The following is a 2500-nucleotide window of genomic DNA, read 5'->3' on the forward strand; positions in this document are numbered from 1 at the left end:
TGTGGGGGTGGGGTTTATCCTCTTCTGTGGGGGTGGGGTTTATCCTCTTCTGTGGGGGTGGGGTTTATCTTCCTCTGTGGGGGTGGGGTTTATCCTCTTTATCGTCATAGTTCCCCACTTTGAAAAATGAGTTGTTTGCTGAGGCTGGTGTCAATAAAAGCTTTTATTGGACTAACAAGAAGGTTTTCAGTTCTGAAACTTACAGGATATTCCTATAATATGATGACGACCTCTTAGATGTCAAAAGGAAATTTTGATTTCTCAGTTCATCAGCCCTTTAAAGTGAGCATATATATATATATATCGTCAGGTACAGTAACAAGCTAACCATCACAAAGTGTTGTATCCATATAATGTGACAGACTTAATATTTCACCAGGTCCGAGTGCGAGGTGTGTGTGAGTGAGTGTGTGTGTGAGAGAGAGAGGGTATGTGTGTGTGTGTGTGTGTGTGTGTGTGTAAGGAGATGGAAGAGAAAGTTTCTGTGAGCAGCTGAGTTCAGGAATGTTCTTCAACAAGCCCTGACGCATCACATATCTTCCCTCCTCGGCACACACACACACACACACACACACACACACACACACACACACACACACAGCTGCAGAGATTCAGCATGAAAGTGCTTGTTCTGAAATACTTTCCCTCCAGCCAAAGACTCACAGTAACTTCTGGAACACGAACAGGAACAGGAAGTGATCTAACCTCTATCATCCCGCTTCCCATTGGTCAATACACTATCCCGCTTCCCATTGGTCAATATAGCTGATCCTCACTGAGATGTTGTGGAAGCTCAGAGGAAGTAATAGTTCACACATGATCTCCATCTGAACTCCACACACACTTTTTGATTCCTTCCTCTCGGCCAATCAGAGCTGGACTTCTGAATGTGTGTGTGTGTGTGTGTGTGTGTGTCAGTGTGAGACAAACAGCTGATGATCCACAGGAGACACACGTAAGTGTAAGTGTGAAGGTGCTTTGATTCACTTTAGATCTTAATCAAATATGCAAACACACATCTGTTCTGTTCAAACCTCCAAACACACTCTCCTGTTCTCGGTAAAACTGCTCAGGATCAATTGGCTTTATGCACAGCTGCGCTACTTCCTGAACTTCAGCCAGCTCCTTGTTTCCTGTCTGCCATTATTGGACAATTTGTCTAATAATGGCAGACAGGAAACAAGGAGCTGGCTGAAGTTCAGGAAGTAGCGCAGCTGGGCATAAAGCCCATTAGGCTGGAGTCTGAATCAAGTCATCATGGTGCCACCTAGTGGCCCTACACTGTACTGCACACACACGGTCCTGCATACACACACACACACACACACACACACACACACTGTCCCCGGAAACACACTTACAAGCTCGATGTAGGACTGATCGTTCCCTCTCAGAAACACACACTCGTTTATTCAGGATTGTGTTCGCGTTTCTGCTTCATCATTAGAGGAGCACTTCACTCACTTCAACATTAATCTTTATTGAAAGTGGATCATATATGTAGTCGAAATGTAAATTAATTTTTGAATTTAGGGTTAAGGTTAGGGTTAGAATAACTGAAGGGCGGATTTGTATCCACCTTTTTCTGCTCTAAACAATGCGCGCTGCCATGACGACGACTCCGGTTGCCAACTTCCGGTTCGAGTCTGGTTTATGCTTTTTTGGCGTGCGTTTTATATTGTCTCATCCCCACATCGCTAAACTAAATCGAAATAAAACATTCATCAAATGTGATCTGATCACGTCATTTTTTAAATCACAGATAAAAACAAAATTAACGTTATTCTTTTCTTCATAACTTCCAAAGGATAGCTGATGCTCTCTAATCCAGCAACACATGAACACCCGACAGTCTCTATCATCACCCCGACTGCTGCAGAATAACAGGACTGTAAGGCTGGTTAGTCCTTTGACTCCTCCTGTCTACCTCTGCTTTCAAAGATGCATCTATATTTCTCACTCGGCCTGTGAGGTTAGGGTTAGGGTTAGGGTTAGGGTTAGGGTAAGGGTCAGGGTTAGGGTTAGGGTCAGGCAGCATAACGGCACGCCGAGGTTCAGTCCAGCTGTCGCCTCCGTCATGATCATCTATTGTTTACTATATAGGCTACTTCTTATTTAGTAAAAACCAGGCAATTGGTTGATGAAACATTGATTGAAATGAATAAAAAACGAATAATTCACTTTAAAGAAATGTTTATTTGTGTTTTTTCTTTAAAGGAGAACTCTGGCGCAAAATGAACCTTTGGTCTAATTACACATTGCTACCTAGTCAACCGTTATCTGAGTTTTGTTTTCATGATTGCCGAATGTAAATAGTTTTAGCTCTAAAAACAGTTTAGCCTATAACGCTAGTATAACGCTAGTATATAGGGCATAGAGTAATGACAAATAAAAATCGCTTGTTCTTACCACTAACAAGGCTCAAAATAGCCCCACAGTAACACTGTAGCACAATAAGGATCCATACATTCAAACCGAAGCATCGAGAACTTTGTCAGTG

At 42.6% G+C, this 2500-nt stretch overlaps 1 protein-coding gene across 1 annotated transcript in view; it reads right to left on the reverse strand.

Annotated features, from left to right (window-relative positions):
* Window positions 1-2176: 2176 nt before the first annotated feature.
* LOC120470909 (transmembrane protein 60-like) overlaps window positions 2177-2500 on the reverse strand; it is a 1739-nt gene continuing 1415 nt past the window's right edge. The window contains exon 2 of the mRNA XM_039660596.2: window positions 2177-2500. This exon is cut by the window's right edge and continues 1210 nt beyond it. The gene's annotated coding sequence lies outside the window, so the exon portion shown is untranslated.

Source organism: Pimephales promelas, chromosome 24, assembly GCF_988280905.1.
Source record: "Pimephales promelas chromosome 24, fPimPro1.hap1.1, whole genome shotgun sequence".
NCBI classification, from domain to species: domain Eukaryota; kingdom Metazoa; phylum Chordata; class Actinopteri; order Cypriniformes; family Leuciscidae; genus Pimephales; species Pimephales promelas.